This window comes from Sminthopsis crassicaudata, chromosome 3, assembly GCF_048593235.1.
Source record: "Sminthopsis crassicaudata isolate SCR6 chromosome 3, ASM4859323v1, whole genome shotgun sequence".
NCBI classification, from domain to species: Eukaryota; Metazoa; Chordata; class Mammalia; order Dasyuromorphia; family Dasyuridae; genus Sminthopsis; species Sminthopsis crassicaudata.
The window spans coordinates 187302198-187329087 of NC_133619.1; positions in this window are offsets into that span (position 1 = coordinate 187302198).

A 26890-nucleotide genomic window follows, 5' to 3' on the forward strand; every position below is an offset into this window, starting at 1 on the left:
TTTACAGAAAGAGGATGGAGAAAACTTTCTAGAAAAGATTTTTTTCTGGACGGGTGTTCTAGAAAATCATCTAGAAAAGACTTTTTTCTAGAGAGAAGAACTAAAAAAGTATCTAGAAAAATATTTTCTAGAATGAGTCTCTAGAAAGGAAGCTAGAAAAATTTGTTTCAAGAGAGATGGTCTGTAAAAGAATCTAGAAAAGTATGTTTTCTAGATTGAGGCTCAAGAAAAGAATCTAATAAAGCATTCTTTCTAGAAAGAAGACGGAGAAAACTTTCTAGAAATGATTTTTGTCTGGACGGGTGTTCTAGAAAATCATCTAGAAAAGACTTGTTTCTAGAGAGAAGAACTAAAAAAGTATCTAGAAAAATATTTCTAGAATGAGACTCTAGAAAAGAATCTAGAAAAATTTGTTTCAAGAGAGATGGTCTGTAAAAGAATCTAGAAAATATGTTTTCTAGATTGAGGCTCTAGAAAAGCATCTAGAAAAACCTTTTTCTAAAGATAACAACTAGAAAAGTATCAGCAAAATATTCTCTTGAATGAAGCTGCAGAAAAGAATCTAAGAAAAAACATATTGTTTCACAAGATATTATCCATATAAAAGTCTAGAAAAGAACGTGTTTTTTTTTTTTTTGGTTGAGGCTCAAGAAAAGAACCTAGAAAAGAGTTCTTTCTAGAGAGAGTGTCCAGAAAAGAATCTTGAAAAATGTTTTCTAGAATGGGGCTCTAGGAGAGAATCTAAAAAAGACATGTTTCTAGATAGAAGATCTACAAAACTATGTTTTCTAAATTGAGGATCTAGACAGGGACTTAGTAAAGAACTCTTTATAGAGAGAGGATACAGAAAATTTTCTAGAAAAGTTTTTTGTCTAGATTAAGGTTTTTGAAAAGAACATAGAAAAGTCTCTTTTCTAAAGACAACCACAAGAAAAGTATCTAAAATTGTTTTCTTGTATGAGGCTCCAGAAAAGAATCTAACAAAAAAAACATTATTACAAGAGAGATGATCCATAAAAGAATCTAGAAAAGTAAGATTTCTAGATTGAGGCTCTAGAAAAGAATCTAGAAATATCTTTCTATATAGAGGATCAAGAAAAGAAGGTTTTCTAAATTGAGGCTCTAGAAAATGTTCTATAAAAGAATTGTTTCTAGATAGCAGATCTAGAAAAGTTTCCAGAAAAGATTATTTTCTAGATTGAGGTTTTCTAAAAGAACCTCGAAAAGTCTCTTTTCTAAAGAGAACAACTAGAAAAGTATCTAAAAAATGTTTTCTTCAATGAGTCCTTAGAAAAGAATCTAACAACAACAACAACAACAACAACAACAACAACAACAACAACAAAAAAAAAACAGTGTTTCAGAAGATAAGATCCATAAAAGAATCTACAAAACAATGTTTTTTTTAGATTGATGATCTAGAAAAGAATCTAGAAAAGAGTGGTTTCTAGAGAGAGGATCCAGAAAAGAATCTAGAAAATGTTTTCTAGAATGGGGCTCTTGAAAGGAATCTAGAAAAACTTGTTTCTAGACAAATGATCTAGAAAACTATGTTTTCTAAGTTGAGGCTCTTGAAAAGAATCTGGTAAATAATTCTTTCTAGATAGAGGATGAGGAAAAATTTGTAGAAAAGATTTTTGTCTAGATTGAGGTTCTAGAAAATCATCTAGAAAAGACTTGTTTCTAGAGAGAAGAACTAAAAAAGTATCTAGACAAATGTTTTCTAGAATGAGGCTCTAGAAAAGAATAGACAAAAACTGTGTTTCAAGTGGGATGATCCTTAAAAGAATCAAGAAAGGAAGGATTTCAAGATTGAGGCTCTAGAAAATGATCTAGAAAAGAATTGTGTCAAGAGAAGGAATCTAGAATATTTTCGAGAAAACATTTTTTTCTACATTGAGGTTTTCGAAAAGAACCTACAAAAGTCCTTTTTCTAAAGACAACAGGTAAAGTATCTAAAAATGTTTTCTTGAATGAGGCTCCAGAAAAGAATCTAACAAAAATACTTTATTTCAAGAGAGATGATCCATAAAAGAATCTAGAAACTACAATTTCTAGAAGGAGGCTCTAGCAAAGAATCTAGAAAAATGTTGTTTCTAGAGAGAGGTTCAAGAAAAGAATGTTTTTAGATTGAGGCTCTAGAAAATGATCTAGAAAAGAGTTGTTTCTAGAGAGAGGATCCAGAAAAGAATCAAAAAAAATGTTTTCTAGAATGGGGCTCTAGTTAAGAATCTCGAAAACAGTTGTTTCTAGATTGAACATCTAGAAAACTATGTTTTCTGGGTTGAGGCTCTAGAAAAGGATCTGTTAAAGAATTCTTACTAGAGAGAGGATGCAGAAAAGTTTCTAGAAAAGATTTTTGTGTAGATTGAGGTTCTAGAAAATTATCTAGAAAGAATTGTTTTAGAGAGAAGAAATAGAAAAGAATCAAGAAAATATTTTCTTGAATGAGGCTCTAGAAAATAATCTATAAAAACTTTGTTTCAAGAGAGATGATCTGTAAAAGAATCTAGAAAACTACGATTTCTAGAATGAGGCTCTAGAAAAGAATCTATAAAGATTTCTTTTCAAGGGAGATGACGTGTAAAAGATTCTAGAAAAGACTCTTTTCTAAAGAGAACAACAAGAATAGTATCTAAACAAATGTTTTCTTGAATGAGGCTCCAGAAAAGTATCCAACAAAAAGAACTTTGTTTTAAGAGAGATGATCCATAAAAGACTCTAGAAAAAAAGGTTCTTTTTTTTTAGATTGAGGCTCTAGAAAAGGATCTCATAAAAAATTCTTTCTAGAGAGATGATGGAGAAAACTTGCTAGGAAAGATTTTTGTGTGGATAGATGTTGAAGAAAATCACCTATAAAAGACTTGTTTCTAGAGAGAAGAACTAAAAAAGTATCTAGAAAAATATTTTCTAGAGTGAGGCTCTAGAAAAGAATCTGGAAAAACTTATTTTTCAAGAGAGATGGTCCGTAAAAGAATCTAGAAAAGTATGTTTTCTAGATTGAGGTTTTCAAAAAGAATCTAGTAAAATCTCTTTTCTAAAGATAACTACTAGAAAAGTATCTAAAAATATTTTCTTGAATGAACCTGCAGAAAAGAATCTAAGAAAAAAAAACATTGTTTCACAAGATATTATCCATACAAAAGTCTAGAAAAGAACGTTTTTTTTAGGTTGAGGCTCAAGAAAGGAATCTAGAAAAGAGTTATTTCTAGAAAGAGTTTCCAGAAAATAATCTAGAAAAATGATTTCTAGAACGAGGCTCTAGAAAAGAATCTGAAAAAGACTTGTTTCTAGATAGAAGATTTAGAAAACTACATTTTCTTTTTTTTAATATAATTAATTTTTATTTTATTTTATAATTATAACTTTTTTTTGACAGTACATATGCATGGGTAATTTTTTTTTACAACATTATCCCTTGCACTTACTTCTATTCAGATTTTTTTCCCTTCCTACCCCAACCCCCTTCCCCAGATGGCAGGAAGTCTTATACATGTTAAATATATTACAGTATATTCTAGATACAATATATGTGTGTAGAACCGAATTTCTTGTTGCACAGGAAGAATTGGATTCACAAGGTAAAAATAAAAGTTTACACTCATTTTCCAGTGTTCCTTTTCTGGATGTAGCTGATTCTGTCCATCATTAATCAATTGAAATTGGATTAGTTCTTCTCTGTGTTGAAGATATCCACTTCCATCAGCATACATCCTCGTACAGTATCATTGTTGAAGTGTTTGATGATCTTCTGGTTCTGCTCGTTTCACTTAGCATCAGTTGATATAAGTCTCTCCAAGCCTCTCTGTATTTCTCCTGTTGGTCATTTCTTACAGAACAATAATATTCCATAACCTTCATATACCATAATTTACCCAACCATTCTCCAATTGATGGACATCCATTCATCTTCCAGCTTCTAGCCACCATGAAAAGGGCTGCCACTAACATTTTGGCACATACAGATCCCTTTCCCTTCTTTAGTATTTCCTTGGGATATAAGCCCAGTACTAGTATGTCTGGGTCAAAAGGTATGCACATTTTGATAACATATTGGGCATAATTCCAGATTGCTCTCCAGAATGGTTGGATTCTTTCACAACTCCACCAACAATGCATCAGTGTCCCAGTTTTCCCACAGCCCCTCCAACATTCATCGTTATTTGTTCCTGTCATCTTAGCCAATCTGACAGGTGTGTAATGATATCTCAGAGTTGTCGTAATTTGCATTTCTCTGATCAATAGTGATTTGGAACACTCTTTCATATGAGCATAAATAGTTTTAATTTCATCATCTGAAAATTGTCTGTTCATATCCTTTGACCATTTATCAATTGGAGAATGGCTTGATTTCTTACAAATTAAAGTCAATTCTCTGTATATTTTGGAGATGAGGCCTTTATCAGAACCTTTAACTGTAAAAACGTTTTCCCAATTTGTTACTTCCCTTCTGATCTTGTTTGCATTAGTTTTGTTTGTGCAGAAAACTTTTTAATTTGGTGTAATCAAAATTTTCTATTTTGTGATCAATAATGGTCTCTAGTTCTCCCTTGGACACAAACTCCTTCCTCCTCCACAAGTCTGAGAGGTAAACCATCCCATGTTCCTCCAATTTATTTATGATTTCGTTCTTTATGCCTACATCTTGGACCCATTTTGATCTAATCTTAGTATGTGGTGTTAAATGTGGGTCCATGCCTAGTTTCTGCCATACTACTTTCCAGTTTTCCCAGCAGTTTTTGTCAAATAATGAATTCTTATCCCAAAATTTGGGATCTTTGGGTTTGTCAAACACTAGATTGCTATTTTTATTCACTATCTTGCCCTGTGAACCTAACCTATGCCACTGATCTATTTCTTAGCCAATACCAGATGGTTTTGGTGACTGTTGCTTTATAATATAGCTTTAAATCAGGTACACTTAGACCTCCTTCCTCTGACTTTTTTTTCATTAGTTCCCTTGCAATTCTCGACCTTTTATTCTTCCATATGAATTTTTTTGTTATTTTTTCTAGGTCATTAAAATAGTTTCTTGGGAGTCTGATTGGTATAGCACTAAATAAATAGATTAGTTTGGGGAGTATTGTCATTATATTCACTCGTCCTATCCAAGAGCAATGAATGTCTTTCCAATTATTTAAATCTGACTTTATTTTTGTGGCAAGTGTTTTGTAATTTTGCTCATATAATTCCTCACTCTCCTTTGGTAGATATATTCCCAAATGTTTTATACTATCGACCGTTTTTTTGAATGGAATTTCTCTTTGTATCTCTTGCTGTTGGATTGTGTTGTTAATGTATAAAAATGCTGAGGATTTATGTGGATTTAGTTTGTATCCTGCAACTTTGTTAAAATTCTGAATTATTCCTAATAGCTTTTTAGCAGAGTCTTTGGGGTTCTCTAAGTATACCATCATGTCATCTGCAAAAAGTGATAATTTGATTTCCTCATTTCCTACTCTAATTCCTTGAATCTCTTTCTCAGCTCTTATTGCCGAGGCTAGAGTTTCTAGTACTATATTGAAAAGTAATGGTGATAGTGGGCAACGTTGTTTCACTCCTGATCTTATAGAAGAAGGTTCTAGTTTATCGCCATTACATATGATGTTTACTGAAGGATTTAAATATATGCTTCTTATTATTTTAAGGAATAGTCCATTTATTCCTATACTCTCAAGCATTTTTAGTAGGAATGGATGTTGGATTTTATCAAATGCTTTTCTGCATCTATTGAGATGATCATATGGTTTTTATCAATTTGATTATGAATATGGTCAATTATACTAATAATTTTCCTAATATTAAACCAGGCCTGCATTCCTGGTATAAATCCCACTTGGTCATAGTGTATTATCATGGGGATAATTTTCTGAAGTCTATTTGCTAATATCTTATTTAAGATTTTAGCATCAATATTCATTAAGGAAATTGGTCTATAATTTTCTTTCTCAGTTTTCGATCTACCTGGTTTAGGTGTCAGTACCATGTCTGTGTCATAGAAGGAATTTGGTAGGACTCCTTCAATCCCTATTTTTTCAAATAGTTTAAATAGCATTGGAGTTAGTTGTTCTTTAAATGTTTGGTAGAAATCACATGTAAACCCATCTGGTCCTGGGGACTTTTTCTTAGGAAGTTGGTTAATAACTTGGTCTATTTCTTTTTCTGAAATGGGACTATTTAGACTACTTTCTTATTCCTCTGTTAATCTGGGCAAGCTATATTTTTGAAGGTATTCTTCCATTTCATTTAAGTTATCGAATTTATCAGCATAAAGTTGAGCAAAGGAGCTCCTAACAATTGTTCTAATTTCTTCCTCATTAGTGGTGAGTTCACCCTTTTCATTTTCAAGACTAACAATTTGCTTTTTCTCTTTCCTTTTTTTAATCAGGTTTACTAAGGGTTTGTCTATTTTGTTGGTTTTTTCATAGAACCAACTCTTAGTTTTATTAATTAATTCAATAGTTTTTTTACTTTCAATTTTATTAATCTTCCCTTTTATTTTTTGAATTTCAAGTTTTGTGTTTGTCTGGGGGTTTTTAATTTGTTCCTTTTCTAGCAATTTTAGTTGTAAGCCCAATTCATTGGCTCTCTCTTTCTCCATTTTATGCAAGTAGGCCTGTAGAGATATAAAACTTCCCCTTATTACTGCTTTGGCTATATCCCACACATTTTGGTATGATGTCTCATTATTGTCATTTTCTTGGGTGAAGTTATTAATTATGTCTATGATTTGCTGTTTTACCCAATCATTCTTTAGTATAAGATTATTTAGTTTCCAATTATTTTTTTGGTCTATTTTCCCTTGGCTTTTTATTAAATGTAATTTTGATTGCATTATGGTCTGAAAAGGATGCATTTACTTTTTCTGCCTTACTGCATTTGATTTTGAGGTTTTTATGCCCTAGTATATGATCAATTTTTGTATAGGTGCCATGAACTGCTGAGAAGAAAGTATATTCCTTTCTGTCTCCATTTAGCTTTCGCCAAAAATCTTTCATATCAAACTTTTCTAGTATTCTATTTACCTCTTTAACTTCTTTCTTATTTATATCGTGGTTTGATTTATCTAATTCTGAGAGTGCAAGGTTGAGATCTCCCACTATTATAGTTTTGCTATTTATTTCCTCTTGCAGCTCTCTTAATTTCTCTTTTAAGAATTTAGATGCTGCACCACTTGGTGCATATATGTTTAATACTGATACTGCTTCATAAATGATGCTGCCCTTTAGCAGGATATAATGCCCTTCCTTATCTCTTTTAATTAGATCAATTTTTGTTTTTACTTGATTTGAGAGGATGGCTACTCCTGCTTTTTTGGTTTTGCCTGAAGCATAATAGATTCTGCTCCACCCTTTTACTTTTAGTTTGAATGTCTCACCCTGTTTCAGGTGTGTTTCCTGTAAACAACATATAGTAGCATTCTGACTTTTAATCCAGTCTGCTAACTGCTTCCTCTTTATGAGGCAGTTTGCCCCATTCACATTTATGGTTAGAAGGACTAATTCTATATTGCTTGCCATCCTATTAGCGCCCTGCTTATGCTTTTCCCCTTTCCTTCCCTTTTACCCTCCTACCCAGTATTAAACTGGTGAACACCACTTGCTTTGCACAGCCCTCCCTTTTTAGGATCCCTCCCCCACCTTAAAGGTCCTCCCCTTATTTTACCCCTTTTCCTCGAAATTCCTGTATTACCTTCCCCTTAGCTTACTCCTTCCCTTTCACTTTTCAATGAAGTGGAAGAAGTTTCACCATAAATCGAATAGGTCTATTGATACACACTGTGTTCATCTCCCTCCTTTCTTTCTCTCAGATATAATAGGTTACCTTTGCCTCTTCATGAGATGTAGTACCACCACTTTACAAGTTTTTATGATATAATTTCCTTTCCAACTCTAGTTTCTAAGACCAATTGTACATATGTTCTTTACATATTTTTTTGGCAGAAGTATAGTTCTAAAGATTTCTTTTTACCTTTTTAGGAATCTCATAAGTTCTGTATTTGAAGATCAAACCTTTTAGGTAGGTCTGGTTTTTTCATCAAAAATAGATGGAATTCATTTATTTCGTTAAATGTCCATCTTCTTCTCTGGAAAACGATGCTCATTCTTTCTGGGTAAGTTATTCTTGGCTGCATACCAAGTTCCTTAGCCTTTCGGAATATCATATTCCAGGCCCTGCATTCTTTTAATGTGGATGCTGCTAGATCCTGGGTTATCCTTATTGTGGATCCTCCATATCTGAATTGATTTTTTCTAGCAGCTTCCAATATCTTTTCCTTTGTTTGATGGTTCTTGAACTTGGCCACTATATTTCTTGGTGTTTTGATTTTAGGGTCCCTTTCAGTAGGTGATCAGATGAATTTTTTCAATGTCTATTTTACCCTCTGTTTCCAGAATGTGTGGGCAGTTCTCTTGGATAATTTCCTCAAAAATGGTGTCCAAGCTAAATCTAAAAAATCTAAAAAAGACTTGTTTCTAGATAGAAGATCTAGAAAACTATGTTTTCTAAGTTGAGGCTCTAGATAATGATCTAGAAAAGAATTGTGTCTAGAGAGGCAATCTAGATAAGTTTCGAGAAAAGATATTTTTCTAGAATGAGGTTTTCGAAAAGAACCTAGAAAAGTCTGTTTTCTAAAGAAAACAACAATAAAGTTATCTAAAAAATGTTTTCTTGAATGAGGCTCCAGAAAATAATCTAACAAAAATACTTTATTTCAGGAGAGACGATCTATAAAAGAATCTAGAAAACATTGATATCTAGAATGAGGCGATAGAAAAGAATCTAGAAAAATGTTGTTTGTAGAGAGAGGATCAAGAAAAGAATGTTGTCTAGATTGAGGCTCTAAAAAATGATCTCTAAAAGAATTATTTCCAGAGAGAGGATCTAGAAAAGTTTCAAGAAATGATTTTTTTCTAGATTGAGGTTTTCAAAATGAATCTAGAAAAGTCTCTTTTCTAAAGAGAACAAGAAGAAAAGTACCTAAAAATGTTTTCTTGGATGAGAATCCATAAAATATTCTTAAAAAAAAAAAAAAAAACTTTACTTCAAGAGAGTTGATCCATAAAAGAATCTAGGAAAGAAAGTTTTGTTGTTGTTGTTGTTGTTGTTTTTTTTTTTTTTTTTTTTTTTTTTTTTTTAAGGTTGAGGATATAGAAAAGAATCTGGAAAAGAATTGTTTCTAGAGAGAGGATCCAGAAAAGAATAAATCAAATGTTTTCTAGAATGGGGCTCTAGTTAAGAATCTAGAAAACACTTGTTTCTAGATAGACCATCTAGACATCTATGTTTTCTGGGTTGAGGTCTAGAAAAGGATCTCTTAAAGAATTCTTACTAGAGAAAGGATGCAGAAAAGTTTCTAGAAAAGATTTTTGTGTGGATTGAAAAACTTTGTTACAAGAGAGATGATCCTTAAAAGAATCTAGAAAAGAAGTTATTTTTTTATTTTTTATTTTTTTAAAGATTGAGGCTCTAGAAAAAGATCTAATGAAGAATTCTTTCTAGAGAGAGGATGGAGAAAACTTTTTGGAAAAGATTTTTGTCTGGACAAATGTTCTAGAAAATCATCTAGAAAAGACATGTTTCCAGAGAAAAGAACTAAAAAAGTATCTAGAAAAATATTTTCTAGAAGGAGGCTCTAGAAAAAAATTTAAAAATGTACGTTTTCTAGATTGAGGCTCCAAAAAAGAATCTAGAAAACACTTTTCTAAAGATAACAACTAGAAAAGTATGTAAAAAATATTGTCTTGAATGAAGCTGCAGAAAAGAATCAAAGGAAAAAAAAAACAACATTTTTTCACAAGATATTTTCCATACAAAAGTCTAGAAAAGAACGTGTTTTTTTTAAGGTTGAGGCTCAAGCAACGAATGTAGAAAAGAGTTCTTTCTCGAGAGAATATCCAGAAAAGAATCTAGAAAAATGTTTTCTAGAATGGGGCTCTAGAAAATAATCTAAAAAGACTTGTTTCTAGATAGAAGATCTAGAAAACTACATTTTCTAAGTTGAGGCTCTAGAAAATGATCTAGAAAAGAATTGTGTCTAGAGAGGGGATCTAGAAAAGTTTCCAGAAAATATATTTTTCTAGATTGAGGTTTTCAAAAAGAACCTAGAAAAGTCTATTTTCTAAAGACAACAACGAGAAAAAAATGTTTTGTTGAATGAGGCTCCAGAAAAGAATCCAACAAAAAATACTTTATTTCAAGAGAGATGATCCATAAAAGAATATAGAAAAGAAATTTCGTTTTTAGGTTGAGGCTGTAGGACAGAAACTAGAAAAGAGTTATTTTTAGAGAGAGGATCCAGAAAAGAATGTTTTCTAGATTGAGGCTCTAAAAAATGATCTCTACAAGAATTGTTTCCAGAGAGAGGATCTAGAAAATTTTCCAGAAAATATTTTTTTTCTAGATTGAGGTTTTCGAATTTAATCTAGAAAAGTCTCTTTTCTAAAGAGAACAAGAACAAAGTACATAAAAATGTTTTCTTGGATGAGAATCCATAAAATAATCTAACAAGAAAAACTTTATTTCAAGAGAGTTGATCCATAAAAGAATCTAGAAAGGAATTTTTTTTTTTTTTTTTTTTTTTTTTTTTTTTTTTTTTAGGTTGAGGCTGTAGAAAAGAATCTAGAAAAGAGTTGTTTCTAGAGAGAGGATCCAGAAAAGAATAAAAAAAGTTTTCTGGAATGGGGCTCTAGTTAAGAATCTAGAAAAGAGTTGCTTCTAGATAGAACATTTAGAAAACTAGGTTGAGGCTCTAGAAAAGGATCTGTTAAAGAATTCTTACTAGAGAGAGGATGCAGAAAAGTTTCTAGAAAAGATTTTTGTCTAGATTAAGGTTTTCGAAAAAAACCTACAAAAGTCTCTTTTCTAAAAACACCAACAAGTGTCTAAAAATGTTTTATTGAATGAGGCTCCAGAAAAGAATCTAAGAAAAGAAAAAAAAAACTAAAACAAAAACAAAACAAATCAAAACAAAAAACAATGTTTCAGAAGATATGATCCATAAAAGAATCTACAAAAGACTGTTTTGTTAGATTGAGGCTCTAGAAAAAAATCAAGAAAAAAGTTGTTTCTAGAGTGAGGATCCAGAAAAGAATCTAGAATATGTTTTCTAGAATGGGGCTCTTGAAAGGATTCTAGAAAAAACTTGATTCTAGACAGACGATCTAGAAAACTATGTTTTCCAAGTTGCAGCTCTAGAAAAGTATCTGGTAAAGAATTCTTTCGAGATAGAGGATGCAGAAAAGTTTGTAGAAAAGATTTTTGTCTAGATTAAGGTTCTAGAAAATCATCTAGAAAAAAATTTGTTTCTAGAAAGAATAACTAGAAAAGTACCTAGACAAATATTTTCTAGAGAGAGGCTCTAGAAAGAATCAACAAAAATCTCTCCAGAGAGATCATCCATAAAAGAATCAAGAAAAGTAGGATTTGTAGATTGAGGCCCTAGAAGAGAATCTAGAAAATAGTTGTTTCCAGAGAGAGGTTCAAGAAAAGACTGTTTTCTCCATTGAGGCTCTAGAAAATGATCTAGAAAAGAATTGTGTCTAGAGATGGGATCTAGATATATTTTGAGAAAAGATATTTTCTAAATTGAGGTTTTCAAAAAGAACCTAGAAAAGTCTCTTTTCTAAAGACAACAACAAGAAAACTATCTAAAAAATGTATTCTTGAATGAGGCTCCAGAAAAGAATCTAACAAAAAATACTTTATTTCAAGAGAGATGATCCACAAAAGAATCTGGAAAAGAACGTTTTATTTTTTTAGGTTGAGGCTTTAGAAAAGAATCTAGAAAAGAGTTGTTTCTAGAGAGAGGATGCAGAAAAGAATGTTTTCTAGATTGAAGCTCTAGAAAATTATCTCTAAAAGAATTGTTTCCAGAGAGAGGATCTAGTAAATTTTCCAGAAATGATTTCTTTTTTCTAGATTGAAGTTTTCAAATGAATCTAGAAAAGTCTCTTTTCTAAAGAGAACAAGAAGAAAAGCACCTAAAAATGTTTTCTTGGATGAGAATCCATAAAATAATCTAACAAGAAAAACTTTATTTCAAGAGATTTGATCCATAAAAGAATCTGGAAAAGAATGTTTTGTTTTGTTTTTTTTTTAGGTTGAAGCTGTAGAAAAGAATCTAGACAAGAGTTGTTTGTAGAGAGAGGATCCAGAAAAGAATCAAAAAAAATGATTTCTGAAATTGGCTCTAGTTAAGAATCTAGAAAAGAGTTGTTTCTAGATAGAACATCTAGACAACTAGGTTGAGGGTCTAGAAAAGGATCGCTAAAAGAATTCTTACTAGCGAGAGGATGCAGAAAAGTTTCTAGAAAAGATTTTTGTCTAGATTAAGGTTTTTGAAAAGAACCTACAAAAGTCTCTTTTCTAAAGACACCAACAAGAAAAGTGTCTAAAAATGTTTTGTTGAATGAGGCTCCAGAAAAGAATCTAAGAAAATAAAATAAAATAAAATAAAACAATGTTTCAGAAAATATGATCCATAAAAGAATCTACAAAAGACTGTTTTTTTAGATTGAGGCTCATGAAAAAAAATCTAGAAAAAAGTTGTTTCTAGAGTGAGGATCCAGAAAAGAATCTAGAAAATGTTTTCTAGAATGGGGCTCTTGAAAGGAATCTAGAAAATACTTGATTCTAGACAGACATTTTAGAAAACTATGTTTTCGAAGTTGAGGCTCTAGAAAAGGATCTGGTAAAGAATTCTTTCTAGATAGAGAATGCAGAAAAGTTTGTAGAAAAGATTTTTGTCTAGATGGAGGTTCTAGAAATCATCTAGAAAAGACTTGTTTCTAGAGAGAATAACTAGAAAAGTATCTAGAAAAATATTTTCTAGAGTGAGGCTCTAGAAAGAATCGACAAAAACTGTTTCAAGAGAGATGATCCATAAAAGAATCAAGAAAAGTAGGATTTCTAGATTGATGCTCTTGAAGAGAATCTAGAAAATAGTTGTTTCCAGAGAGAGGTTCAAGAAAAGACTGTTTTCTCCATTGAAGCTCTAGAAAATGATCTAGAAAAGAATTGTGTCTAGAGATGGGATCTAGATACATTTTGAGAAAAGATATTTTTCTAGATTGAGGTTTCTAAAAAGAACCTAGAAAAGTCTCTTTTCTAAAGACAACAACAAGAAAACTATCTAAAAATGTATTCTTGAATGAGGCTCCAGAAAAGAATCTAACAAAAAATACTTTATTTCAAGAGAGAGGATCCATAAAAGAATCTAGAAAAGAACGTTTTTTTTTTTCTTTTAGGTTGAGGCTGTAGAAAAGAATCTAGAAAAGAGTTGTTTCTAGAGAGAGGATCAAGAAAAGAATGTTGTCTAGATTGAGGCTCTAGAAAATTATCTCTAAAAGAATTGTTTCCAGAGGGAGGATCTAGAAAAGTTTCCAGAAAAGATATTTTTCTAGATTGAGGTTTTCCAAATGAATCTAGAAAAGTCTCTTTTCTAAAGAGAACAAGAAGGAGAGTACCTAAAATATTTTCTTGGATCAGAATCCATAAAATAATCTAACAAAAAAAAAAAAAAACCTTTATTTTAAAAGAGTTGATCCAGAAAAGAATCTAGAAAACAACTTTTTTTTTTGTTTTGTTTTAGGTTGAGGCTGTGGAAAAGAATCTAGAAAAGAGTTGTTTCTAGAGAAAGGATCCAGAAAAGAATCTAGAAAATGTTTTCTATAATGGGGCTCCAGTTAAGAATCTAGAAAAAAGTTGTTTCTAGATAGAATATCTAGAAAACTATGTTTTCTGGGTTGAAGCTCTAGACAAGCATCTCTTAAAGAATTCTTACTAGAGAGAGGATGCAGAAATGTTTCTTGAAACCATTTTTGTCTAGATTGAAGTTCTAGAAAATCATGTAGAAAAGAATTGTTTTTAGAGAGAAGAAATAGAAAAGAATCAAGAAAATATTTTCCAGAATGAGGCTCTAGAAAAGAATCTATAAAAACTTTCTTTCAAGAGAGGTGGTATGTAAAAGAATCTGGAAAAGTCTCTTTTCTAAAGAGAACAACAAGAAAAGTATCTAAAAATGTTTTCTTAAATGAGGCTCCAGAAAAGAATCCAAAAAAAAAAAAAAAAAAAAAAAAAAAACTTTATTACAAGAGAGATGATCCTTAAAAGAATCTAGAAAAGAAGTTTTTTTTTTTTTTTTTTTTTTTTTTTTTTTTTTTTTTTTTTTTTTTTAGATTGAGGCTCTAGAAAAAGATCTAATGAAGAATTCTTTCTAGAGAGAGGATGGAGAACACTTTTTGGAAAAGATTTTTGTCTGGACAAATGTTCTGGAAAATCTTCTAGAAAAGACATGTTTCTAGAGAAAAGAACTAGAAAAGTATCTAGAAAAAATATTTTCTAGAATGAGGCTCTAGAAAAAAATCTTAAAAAGTACGTTTTCTAGATTGAGGTTCTAAAAAAGAATCTAGAAAAGACTCTTTTCTAAAGATAACAACTAGAAAAGTATGTAAAAATATTCTCTTGAATGAAGCTGCAGAAAAGAATCAAAGAAAAAAAAAACATTGTTTCACAAGATATTAACCATATAAAAGTCTAGAAAAGAACGTTTTTTAAGGTTGAGGCTCAAGCAACGAATGTAGAAAAGAGTTCTTTCTCGAGAGAATATCCAGAAAAGAATCTAGAAAAATGTTTTCTAGAATGGGGCTCTAGAAAATAATCTAAAAAGATTTGTTTCTAGATAGATCTAGAAAACTACAATTTTTAAGTTGAGGCTCCAGAAAATGATCTAGAAAAGAATTGTGTCTAGAGAGGGGATCTAGAAAAGTTTCCTGAAAAGATATTTTTCTAGATTAAGGTTTTCGAAAAGAACCTAGAAAAGTCTATTTTCTAAAGACAACAACGAGAAAAGTATCTAAAAAATGTTTTATTGAATGAGGCTCCAGAAAAGAATCTAACAAAAAATACTTTAATTCAAGAGAGATGATCCATAAAAGAATATAGGAAAGAACGTTGTTTTTTAGGTAGAAAAGAATCTAGATAACAGTTGTTTCTAGAGAGAGGATCCAGAAAAGAATGTTTTCTAGATTGAGGCTCTAGAAAATGATCTCTAAAAGAATTGTTTCCAGAGAGAGGATCTAGAAAATTTTCCAGAAAATATTTTTTTTCTAGATTGAGGTTTTCGAATTTAATCTAGAAAAGTCTCTTTTCTAAAGAGAACAAGAAGAAAGTACCTAAAAATGTTTTCTTGGATGAGAATCCATAAAATAATCTACCAAGAAAAACTTTATTTCAAGAGAGTTGATCCATAAAAGAATCTAGAAAGGAATTTTTTTTTTTTTTAGGTTGAGGCTGTAAAAAAGAATCTAGACAAGAGTTGTTTCTATAGAGAGGATCCAGAAAAGAATAAAAAAAAGTTTTCTAGAATGGGGCTCTAGTTAAGAATCTAGAAAAGAGTTGCTTCTAGATAGAACATCTAGAAAACTAGGTTGACGCTCTAGAAAAGGATCTGTTAAAGAATTCTTACTAGAGAGAGGATGCAGAAAAGTTTCTAGAAAAGATTTTTGTCTAGATTAAGGTTTTCTAAAAGAACCTACAAAAGTCTGTTTTCTAAAAACACCAACAAGAAAAGTGTCTAAAAATGTTTTCTTGAATGAGGCTCCAGAAAAGAATCTAAGAAAAAACAAACAAACAAAAAAAAAAACTAAAACCAAAACAAAACAAATCAAAACAAAAAACAATGTTTCAGAAGATATGATCCATAAAAGAATCTACAAAAGACTGTTTTTTTTAGATTGAGGCTCTAGAAAAACATCAAGAAAAAAGTTGTTTCTAGAGTGAGGATCCAGAAAAGAATCGAGAATATGTTTTCTAGAATGGGGCTCTTGAAAGGATTCTAGAAAAGACTTGATTCTAGACAGACGATCTAGAAAACTATATTTTCCAAGTTGCGGCTCTAGAAAAGGATCTGGTAAAGAATTCTTTCGAGTTAGAGGATGCAGAAAAGTTTGTAGAAAAGATTTTTATCTAGATGGAGGTTCTAGAAAATCATCTAGAAAAATACTTGTTTCTAGAGAGAATAACTAGAAAAGTATCTAGACAAATATTTTGTAGAATGAGGCTCTATTAAGAATCAACAAAAACTGTGTTTCAAGAGAGATGATCCATAAAAGAATCAAGAAAAGTAGGATTTCTAGATTTAGGCTCTAGAAGAGAATCTAGAAAATAGTTGTTTCCAGAGAGAGGTTCAAGAAAAGACTGTTTTCTCCATTGAGGCTCTAGAAAATGATCTAGAAAAGAATTGTGTCTAGAGATGGGATCTAGATACATTTTGAGAAAAGATATTTTTCTAGATTGAGGTTTCTGAAAAGAACCGAGAAAAGTCTCTTTTCTAAAGGCAAACACAAGAAAACTATCTAAAAAATGTATTCTTGAATGAGGCTCCAGAAAAGAATCTAACAAAAAATACTTTATTTCAAGAGAGATGATCCACAAAAGAATCTGGAAAAGAACGTTTTTTTTTCTTTTAGCTTGAGGCTGTAGAAAAGAATCTAGAAAAGAGTTGTTTCTAGAGAGAGGATCCAGAAAAGAATGTTTTCTAGATTGAAGCTCTAGAAAATTATCTCTAAAAGAATTGTTTCCAGAGAGAGGATCTAGTAAATTTTCTAGAAAATATTTTTTTTTCTAGATTGAGGTTTTCGAAATGAATCTAGAAAAGTCTCTTTTCTAAAGAGAACAAGAAGAAAAGTGCCTTAAAATGTTGTCTTGGATTAGAATCCATGAAATAATCTAACAAAAAAAACTTTATTTCAAGAGAGTTGATCCACAAAAGAATCTAGAAAAGAACGTTTTTGTTTTTATTATGTTGAAGCTGTAGAAAAGAATCTAGACACGAGTTGTTTCTAGAGAGAGGATCCAGAAAAGAATCAAAAAATGTTTTCTGGAATGGGGCTCTAGTTAAGAATCTAGAAGAGTTGTTTCTAGATAGAACATCTAGAAAACTAGGTTGAAGCTCTAGAAAAGGATCTGTTAAAGAATTCTTACTAGAGAGAGGATGCAAAAAAGTTTCTAGAAAAGATTTTTGTCTAGATTAAGGTTTTTGAAAAGAACCTACAAAAGTCTCTTTTCTAAAGACACCAACAAGAAAAGTGTCTAAAAATGTTTTGTTGAATGAGGCTCCAGAAAAGAATCTAAGAAAAAAAAATAAAATAAAATAAAACAATGTTTCAGAAAATATGATCCATAAAAGAATCTACAAAAGACTGTTTTTTTAGATTGAGGCTCATGAAAAAAAATCTAGAAAAAAGTTGTTTCTAGAGTGAGGATCCAGAAAAGAATCTAGAAAATGTTTTCTAGAATGGGGCTCTTGAAAGGAATCTAGAAAATACTTGATTCTAGACAGACATTTTAGAAAACTATGTTTTCGAAGTTGAGGCTCTAGAAAAGGATCTGGTAAAGAATTCTTTCTAGATAGAGAATGCAGAAAAGTTTGTAGAAAAGATTTTTGTCTAGATGGAGGTTCTAGAAATCATCTAGAAAAGACTTGTTTCTAGAGAGAATAACTAGAAAAGTATCTAGAAAAATATTTTCTAGAGTGAGGCTCTAGAAAAGAATCGAGAAAAACTGTGTTTCAAGAGAGATGATCCATAAAAGAATCAAGAAAAGTAGGATTTCTAGATTGAGGCTCTAGAAGAGAATCTAAAAAATAGTTCTTTCTAGAGAGAGGTTCAAGAAAAGACTTTTTTCTCCATTGTGACTCTAGAAAATGATCTAGAAAAGAATTGTGTCTAGAGATGGGATCTAGATACATTTTATGAAAAGATATTTTTCTAGATTGAGGTTTTCAAAATGAATCTAGAAAAGTCTCTTTTCTAAAGAGAAAAAGAAGAAAAGTACCTAAAAATGTTTTCTTGGATGAGAATCCCTAAAATAATCTAACAAAAAAACCTTTATTTCAAGAGAGTTTATCCATAAAAGACTCTAAAAAAGAACGTTTTTTTTTTTGTTTTTTTTTTTTTAGGTTGAAGCTGTAGAAAAGAATCTAGAAAAGAGTTGTTTCTAGATTGAGGATCCAGAAAAGAATCAAAAAAATGTTTTCTAGAATGGGGCTCTAGTGAAGAATCTAGAAAAGAGTTGTTTCTAGATAGAACATCTAGAAAACTATGTTTTCTGGGTTGATGCTCTAGAAAAGGATTTGGTAAAGAATTCTTTCTGGATAGAGGATGCAGAAAAGTTTCTAGAAAAGATTTTTGCCTAGATTAAGGTTTTCGAAAAGAACCTAGAAAAGTCTCTTTTCTAAAGACAACAACAAAAAAAGTATCTAAAAAATATTTTCTTGAATTTAACTCCAGAAAAAAAAAATGTTTCAGAAGATATGATCCATAAAAGAATCTACAAAAGACTGTTTTTTTAGATTGAGGCTCTAGAAAATATTCTAGAAAAGAGTTGTTTCTAGAAAGAGGATAGAGAAAAGAATCTAGAAAATGGTTTGTAGAATGGGGCTCTTGAAACGACTCTAGAAAAGACTTGTTTCTACACAGACAATCTAGAAAACTATGTTTTGTAAATTGAGTCTCTAGTATAGGATCTGGTAAAGAATTCTTTCTAGACAGAGGATGCAGAAAAGTTTGTAGAAAATATTTTTGTCTAGATTGAGGTTCTAGAAAATCATCTAGAAAAGACTTGTTTCTAGAGAGAATAACTAGAAAAGTATCTAGACAAATATTTTCTAGAGTGAGGCTCTAGAAAAGAATCAACAAAAACTGTGTTTCAAGAGAGATGATCCATAAAAGAATCAAGAAAAGTAGGATTTCTAGATTGAGGCTCTAGAAGGGAATCTAAAAAATAGTTCTTTCTAGAGAGAGGTTCAAGAAAAGACTGTTTTCTCCATTGCGACCCTAGAAAATGATCTAGAAAAGAATTGTGTCTAGAGATGGGATCTAGATACATTTTATGAAAAGATATTTTTCTAGATTGAAGTTTTCAAAATGAATCTAGAAAAGTATCTTTTCTAAAGAGAAAAAGAAGAAAAGTACCTAAAAATGTTTTCTTGGATGAGAATCCCTAAAATAATCTAACAAAAAAACCTTTATTTCAAGAGAGTTTATCCATAAAAGACTCTAAAAAAGAACTTTTTTTTTTTTTTTTTTTTTTTTTTTTTTTTTTTTTTTTAGGTTGAAGCTGTAGAAAAGAATCTAGAAAAGAGTTGTTTCTAGATTGAGGATCCAGAAAAGAATCAAAAAAATGTTTTCTAAAATGGGGCTCTAGTGAAGAATCTAGAAAAGAGTTGTTTCTAGATAGAACATCTAGAAAACTATGTTTTCTGGGTTGATGCTCTAGAAAAGGATTTGGTAAAGAATTCTTTCTGGATAGAGGATGCAGAAAAGTTTCTAGAAAAGATTTTTGCCTAGATTAAGGTTTTCGAAAAGAACCTAGAAAAGTCTCTTTTCTAAAGACAACAACAAAAAAAGTATCTAAAAAATGTTTTCTTGAATGAGACTCCAGAAAAAAAAAAAAAAAAAAAAAACAATGTTTCAGATGATATGATCCATAAAAGAATCTAAAAAAAAAGTTTTTTTCTTTTTGGGTTGTGGCTATAGAAAAGAATCTGGAAAAGTGTTGTTTCTAAGGATAGGATCCAGAAAAGAATCTAGAAAATATTTTCTAGAATGGGTCTCTTGAAAGGAATCTAGAAAAGACTTGTTTCTAGACAGACGATCTAGAAATCTATGTTTTCTAAGTTGAGGCTCTAGAAAGGGATCTTGTGAAGAATTCTTTCTAGATAGAGGATGCAGAAAAGTTTGTAGAAAATATTTTTGTCTAGATTATGGTTCTAGAAAATCATGTAGAAAAGACTTATTTCTAGAGAGAATAACTAGAAATGTATCTAAACAAATATTTTCTAGATTGAGGCTCTACAAAAGAATCGACAAAAATTGTGTTTCAAGAGAGATGATTCATAAAACAATCAAGAAAAGTAGGCTTTCTAGATTGAAGCTCCAGAAGAGAATCTAGAAAATAGTTGTTTCCAGAGAGAGATTCAAGAAAAGAATGTTTTCTCCATTGAGGCTCTAAAAATGATCTCAAAATGAATTATTTCCAGAGAGAGGATCTAGAAAAGTTTCCAGAAAAGTTTTTTTTCACTAGATTGAGGTTTTCGTAAAGAACCTAGAAAAGTCTCTTTTCTAAAGACAACAAAAGGAAAAGTATCTAAAAATATTTTCTTGAATGAGGCTCCAGAAAATAATCTCACAAAAAAACTTTATTTCAAGAGAGTTGATCTATAAAAGAATCTAAAAAAGAATTTTTTTTGTATTGTTTTTTAGCTTGAGGCTTTAGAAAAGAATCTAGAAAAGAGTTGTTTCTAGAGAGAGAATCCAGAAAAGAATCTAGAAAATGTTTTCTAGAATGGGGCTCTTGAAAGGAATCTAGAAAAGACTTGTTTCTACACAGACGATCTAGAAAACTATGTTTTCTAAGTTGAGGCTTTAGAAAGGGATCTGGTAAAGAATTCTTTCTAAATAGAAAATGCAGAAAAGTTTGGAGAAAAGATTTTTGTCTAGATTGAGATTCTAGAAAATCATCTAGAAAAGACTTGTTTCTAGAGAGAATAACTAGAAAAGTATCTAGACAAATATTTTCTAGTGTGAGGCTCTAGAAAAGAATTGACAAAAACTTTTTTTCAAGGGAGATGATCCATAAAAGAATCAAGAAAAGTAGGATTTCTACATTGAGGCTAGAGAAGGGAATCTAGAAAATAGTTGTTTCCAGAGAGAGATTCAAGAAAAGAATGTCTTCTCCATTGAGGCTGTAAAAATTGATCTGTAAATGAATTATTTCCAGAGAGAGGATCTAGAAAGTTTCCAGAAAAGTTTTTGTTTCTAGATTGAGGTTTTCAGAAAGAACCTAGAAAAGTCTCTTTTCTAAAGACAACAACAAGAAAAGTATCTAAAAAATGTTTTCTTGAATGAGGCTCCAGAAATGAATCAAAAAAAAAAAAAAACCACAATGTTTCAGAAGATATGATCCATAAAAGAATCTACAAAAGACTGTTTTTTTTAGATTGAGGCTCTAGAAAAGAATCGAGAAAATGTTTGTTTTTTTTTGAGAGAGAGGATCCAGAAAAGAATCTAGAAAATGGTTTCTAGAATGGGGCTCTTGAAAGGAATCTAGAAAAGAGTTGTTTATAGATAGAACATCTAGAAATCTATGTTTTCTAAGTTGAGGCTCTAGAAAGGGATCTTGTAAAGAATTCTTTCTAGATAGAGGATGCAGAAAAGTTTGTAGAAAATATTTTTGTCTAGATTATGGTTCTAGAAAATCATCTAGAAAAGACTTGTTTCAAGAGAGAATAACTAGAAATGTATCTAAACAAATATTTTCTAGATTGAGGCTCTACAAAAGAATCGACAAAAATTGTGTTTAAAGAGAGATGATCCATAAAAGAATCAAGAAAAGTAGGATTTCTAGATTGAGGCTCTAGAAGGGAATCTAAAAAATAGTTCTTTCTAGAGAGAGGTTCAAGAAAAGACTGTTTTCTCCATTGCGACCCTAGAAAATGATCTAGAAAAGAATTGTGTCTAGAGATGGGATCTAGATACATTTTATGAAAAGATATTTTTCTAGATTGAGGTTTTCAAAATGAATCTAGAAAAGTATCTTTTCTAAAGAGAAAAAGAAGAAAAGTACCTAAAAATGTTTTCTTGGATGAGAATCCCTAAAATAATCTAACAAAAAAACCTTTATTTCAAGAGAGTTTATCCATAAAAGACTCTAAAAAAGAACGGTTTTTTTTTTTTTTATGTTGAAGCTGTAGAAAATAATCTAGAAAAGAGTTGTTTCTAGATTGAGGATCCAGAAAAGAATCAAAAAAATGTTTTCTAGAATGGGGCTCTAGTGAAGAATCTAGAAAAGAGTTGTTTCTAGATAGAACATCTAGCAAACTATGTTTTCTGGGTTGATGCTCTAGAAAAGGATTTGGTAAAGAATTCTTTCTGGATAGAGGATGCAGAAAAGTTTCTAGAAAAGATTTTTGCCTAGATTAAGGTTTTCGAAAAGAACCTAGAAAAGTCTCTTTTCTAAAGACAATAACAAAAAAAGTATCTAAAAAAATGTTTTCTTGAATGAGACTCCAGAAAAAAAAAACCACAACAACAACAATGTTTCAGAAGATATGATCCATAAAAGAATCTACAAAAGACTGTTTTTTGAGATTGAGGCTCTAGAAAATATTCTAGAAAAGAGTTGTTTCTAGAAAGAGGATAGAGAAAAGAATCTAGAAAATGGTTTGTAGAATGGGGCTCTTGAAACGACTCTAGAAAAGACTTGTTTCTACACAGACGATCTAGAAAACTATGTTTTGTAAATTGAGTCTCTAGTATAGGATCTGGTAAAGAATTCTTTCTAGACAGAGGATGCAGAAAAGTTTGTAGAAAACATTTTTGTCTAGATTGAGGTTCTAGAAAATCATCTAGAAAAGACTTGTTTCTAGAAAGAATAACTAGAAATGTATCTAAACAAATATTTTCTAGAGTGAGGCTCTAGAAAAGAATCAACAAAAACTGTGTTTCAAGAGAGATGATCCATAAAAGAATCAAGAAAAGTAGGATTTCTAGATTGAGGCTCTAGAAGGGAATCTAAAAAATAGTTCTTTCTAGAGAGAGGTTCAAGAAAAGACTGTTTTCTCCATTGCGACCCTAGAAAATGATCTAGAAAAGAATTGTGTCTAGAGATGGGATCTAGATACATTTTATGAAAAGATATTTTTCTAGATTGAGGTTTTCAAAATGAATCTAGAAAAGTATCTTTTCTAAAGAGAAAAAGAAGAAAAGTACCTAAAAATGTTTTCTTGGATGAGAATCCCTAAAATAATCTAACAAAAAAACCTTTATTTCAAGAGAGTTTATCCATAAAAGACTCTAAAAAAGAACGTTTTTTTTTTTTTTTTGTTTTTTTTTTTTTAGGTTGAAGCTGTAGAAAAGAATCTAGAAAAGAGTTGTTTCTAGATTGAGGATCCAGAAAAGAATCAAAAAAATGTTTTCTAGAATGGGGCACTAGTGAAGAATCTAGAAAAGAGTTGTTTCTAGAGAGAGAATCCAGAAAAGAATCTAGAAAATGTTTTCTAGAATGGGGCTCTTGAAAGGAATCTAGAAAAGACTTGTTTCTACACAGACGATCTAGAAAACTATGTTTTCTAAGTTGAGGCTTTAGAAAGGGATCTGGTAAAGAATTCTTTCTAAATGGAAAATGCAGAAAAGTTTGGAGAAAAGATTTTTGTCTAGATTGAGATTCTAGAAAATCATCTAGAAAAGATTTGTTTCTAGAGAGAATAACTAGAAAAGTATCTAGACAAATATTTTCTAGTGTGAGGCTCTAGAAAAGAATTGACAAAAACTGTGTTTCAAGGGAGATGATCCATAAAAGAATCAAGAAAAGTAGGATTTCTACATTGAGGCTAGAGAAGGGAATCTAGAAAATAGTTGTTTCCAGAGAGAGATTCAAGAAAAGAATGTCTTCTTCATTGAGGCTGTAAAAATTGATCTGTAAATGAATTATTTCCAGAGAGAGGATCTAGAAAGTTTCCAGAAAAGTTTTTGTTTCTAGATTGAGGTTTTCAGAAAGAACCTAGAAAAGTCTCTTTTCTAAAGACAACAACAAGAAAAGTATCTAAAAAATGTTTTCTTGAATGAGGCTCCAGAAATGAATCAAAAAAAAAAAAAAAAAACCACAATGTTTCAGAAGATATGATCCATAAAAGAATCTACAAAAGACTGTTTTTTTAGATTGAGGCTCTAGAAAATATTCTAGAAAAGAGTTGTTTCTAGAAAGAGGATAGAGAAAAGAATCTAGAAAATGGTTTGTAGAATGGGGCTCTTGAAACCAATCTAGAAAAGCCTTGTTTCTACACAGACGATCTAGAAAACTATGTTTTGTAAGTTGAGGCTGTAGAAAGGGATCTTGTAAAGAATTCTTTCTAGATAGAGCATGTAGAAAAGTTTGTAGAAAATATTTTTGTCTAGATTATGGTTCTAGCAAATCATCTAGAAAAGACTTATTTCTAGAGAAAAGAACTAGAAAAGTATCTAGACAAATATTTTCTAGATTGAGGATCTAGAAAAGAATCGACAAAAACTGTGTTTCAAGGGAGATGATCCATAAAAGAATCAAGAAAAGTAGGATTTCTACATTGAGGCTATAGAAGAGAATCTAGAAAATAGTTGTTTCCAGAGAGAGATTCAAGAAAAGAATGTTTTCTCCATTGAGGCTGTAAAAAATGATCTCTAAATGAAATATTTCCAGAGAGAGGATTTAGAAAAGTTTCCAGAAAAGGTTTTTTTTCTAGATTGAGGTTTTCAGAAAGAACCTAGAAAAGTCTCTTTTCTAAAGACAACAACAAGAAAAGTATCTAAAAAATGTTTTCTTGAATGAGACTCCAGAAATGAATCTAAAAAAAAAAAAAAAAAAAAAAACAATGGTTCAGATGATATGATCCATAAAAGAATCTAAAAAAAACGTGGTTTTTTTGGGTTGTGGCTATAGAAAAGAATCTATAAAAGAGTTGTTTCTAGAGAGAGAATCCAGAAAAGAATCTAGAAAATATTTTCTAGAATGGGGCTCTTGAAAGGAATCTAGAAAAGACTTGTTTCTACACAGACGATCTAGAAAACTATGTTTTCTAAGTTGAGGCTTTAGAAACGGATCTGGTAAAGAATTCTTTCTAAATAGAGAATGCAGAAAAGTTTGTAGAAAATATTTTTGTCTAGATTGAGATTCTAGAAAATCATCTAGAAAAGACTTGTTTCTAGAGAGAATAACTAGAAATGTATCTAAACAAATATTTTCTAGATTGAGGCTCTACAAAATAATCGACAAAAACTGTGTTTCAAGAGAGATGATTCATAAAACAATCGAGAAAAGTAGGCTTTCTAGATTGAGGGTCCAGAAGAGAATCTAGAAAATAGTTGTTTCCAGAGAGAGATTCAAGAAAAGAATGTTTTCTCCATTGAGGCTCTAAAAATTATCTCAAAATGTATTATTTCCAGAGAGAGGATCTAGAAAAGTTTCCAGAAAAGGTTTTTTTTCCTAGTTTGAGGTTTTTGGAAAGAACCTAGAAAAGTCTCTTTTCTAAAGACAACAAAAGGAAAAGTATCTAAAAATGTTTTCTTGAATGAGGCTCCAGAAAATAATCTCACAAAAAAACTTTATTTCAAGAGAGTTGATCTATAAAAGAATCTAAAAAAACATTTTTTTTGTTTTGTTTTTTAGCTTGAGGCTTTAGAAAAGAATCTAGAAAAGAGTTGTTTCTAGAGAGAGAATCCAGAAAAGAATCTAGAAAATGTTTTCTAGAATGGGGCTCTTGAAAGGAATCTAGAAAAGACTTGTTTCTAGACAGACGATCTAGAAATCTATGTTTTCTAAGTTGAGGCTCTAGAAAGGGATCTTGTAAAGAATTCTTTCTAGATAGAGGATGCAGAAAAGTTTGTAGAAAATATTTTTGTCTAGATTATTTTTCTAGAAAATCATCTAAAAAAGACTTGTTTCTAGAGAGAATAACTAGAAAAGTATCTAGACAAATATTTTCTAGTGTGAGGCTCTACAAAAGAATCGAAAAAAACTGTGTTTCAAGAGAGATGATTCATAAAACAATCAAGAAAATTAGGCTTTCTAGATTGAGGCTATAGAAGAGAATCTAGAAAATAGTTGTTTCCAGAGAGAGATTCAAGAAAAGAATGTTTTCACCACTGAGGCTGTAAAAATGATACCAAAATGAATTATTTCCAGAGAGAGGATCTAGAAAAGTTTCCAGAAAAAAAATTTTATTTTCCTAGATTGAGGTTTTCGGAAAGAACTTAGAAAAGTCTCTTTTCTAAAGACAACAAAAGGAAAAGTATCTAAAAAAGTTTTCTTGAATGAGGCTCCAGAAAACAATCTCACAAAAAAACTTTATTTCAAGGGAATTGATCTATAAAAGAATCTAAAAAAGAATGTGTTTTTTTTTTGTTGTTGTTGTTGTTTTTTGTTTCTTAGGTTGAGGCTGTAGAAAAGAATCTAGAAAAGAGTTGTTTCTAGAGAGAGAATCCAGAAAAGAATCTAGAAAATGTTTTCTAGAATGGGGCTCTTGAAAGGAATCTAGAAAAGACTTGTTTCTACACAGACGATATAGAAAACAATGTTTTCTAAGTTGAGGCTTTAGAAAGGGATCTGGTAAAGAATTCTTTCTAAATAGAGAATGCAGAAAAGTTTGTAGAAAATATTTTTGTCTAGATTGAGATTCTAGAAAATCATCTAGAAAAGACTTATTTCTAGAGAGAATAACTAGAAAAGTATCTAGACAAATATTTTCTAGTGTGAGGCTCTAGAAAAGAATTGACAAAAACTGTGTTTCAAGGGAGATGATCCATAAAAGAATCAAGAAAAGTAGGATTTCTACATTGAGGCTATAGAAGAGAATCTAGAAAATAGTTGTTTCCAGAGAGAGATTCAAGAAAAGAATGTTTTCTCCATTGAGGCTGTAAAAAATGATCTCTAAATGAAATATTTCCAGAGAGAGGATTTAGAAAAGTTTCCAGAAAAGGTTTTTTTTCTAGATTGAGGTTTTCAGAAAGAACCTAGAAAAGTCTCTTTTCTAAAGACAACAACAAGAAAAGTATCTAAAAAATGTTTTCTTGAATGAGACTCCAGAAATGAATCTAAAAAAAAAAAAAAAAAAAAAAAAAACAATGGTTCAGATGATATGATCCATAAACGAATCTAAAAAAAACGTGTTTTTTTTTTGGGTTGTGGCTATAGAAAAGAATCTATAAAAGAGTTGTTTCTAGAGAGAGAATCCAGAAAAGAATCTAGAAAATATTTTCTAGAATGGGGCTCTTGAAAGGAATCTAGAAAAGACTTGTTTCTACACAGACGATCTAGAAAACAATGTTTTCTAAGTTGAGGCTCTAGAAAGGGATCT